General features: G+C 40.0%; 1 protein-coding gene and 1 non-coding gene across 2 annotated transcripts in view; one reads left to right on the top strand and one right to left on the bottom strand.

Moving 5' to 3' along the window:
- LOC102193352 (stromelysin-3-like) overlaps window positions 1–908 on the top strand; it is a 34,552-nt gene that overhangs the window by 15,942 nt on the left and 17,702 nt on the right. The gene's annotated exons all lie outside the window — the stretch shown is intronic.
- trnac-gca (transfer RNA cysteine (anticodon GCA)) lies at window positions 686–757 on the bottom strand. The gene has a single exon. It is a non-coding gene; the product is annotated as a tRNA-Cys (tRNA).

Here is a 908-nt window from a genome sequence, read left to right as displayed (position 1 = left end):
AAAAAAAAAGTGAAGGTGATGTGGCTGTGCTTTAAAGCTGCATTCTTTGTAATGACCAGTTGTATAGAGGTTTTTCAGAAAATGAACCTAGTTCTCATATCAAGTGACATCACTTTAAAGTCATGTCTCTTCTACTTAAATGTGTGTTGACTCACTTCCTCATGTCTCTTCCGTGTTCCCATCTCCACTGGGAGATGAGGAGTTGAGCATGTGCAATTTGGGAAATGATAATGGGAGAGGCTCCCAGTTAAAGTTAAAAAAATATACACAAAAAAGCACAAGAGTATGGTTTAAGGGAGGAGTTGGGAACACTGGCTTTTGAGGCCTGGATTTCCCCACCCCTGGTTTAGGGCATGGCCCCTTTTTCAATCAACCATTGTCCATTGATTTTTTTGTCAGATAGGTAGCATTTAAATATGAATTTACTAAAGTAAAATAATCCTCATGTATCTTATACTTTGTGCCAGCCCTTGTTTTATCCACTGTCTGCAACATTGTCTTAGGCTTCTCCTTTAAGAGAACTTTCTTCTGATTGGCTGACCCCTACCAAACAAAAGGTTACGCCCAATTCGCACCACCCATTATGGCCATATTTGGTGGTTGCCATATAGTGCAGCTTGGAAAGTTGTTGTTTTTTTTTCAACTTAAGCAAATAAATGAAATGAAAAACAGCTCTTCCACAAACAGGGGGCACCTGGATTTGAACCAGAGACCTCTTGATCTGCAGTCAAATGCTCTACCACTGAGCTATACCCCCACGTTCTGTTAGTGCTATTGACTGTATACAGAAGATGGACATATGGTCTTTAAAAGTGAAGGTGATGTGAATGTGCTTTAAAGCTGCATTCTTTGTGAGGTCCGGCTCCAGAGTTACATAGAGGATTTTGAGAAAATAACCAAGTTCTCAT

This window comes from Pundamilia nyererei, unplaced genomic scaffold (genome assembly GCF_000239375.1).
Source record: "Pundamilia nyererei isolate P.nyererei 1_Seehausen unplaced genomic scaffold, PunNye1.0 scaffold00038, whole genome shotgun sequence".
NCBI lineage: Eukaryota > Metazoa > Chordata > Actinopteri > Cichliformes > Cichlidae > Pundamilia > Pundamilia nyererei.
This window is presented reverse-complemented; position numbering and strand designations above follow the sequence as displayed.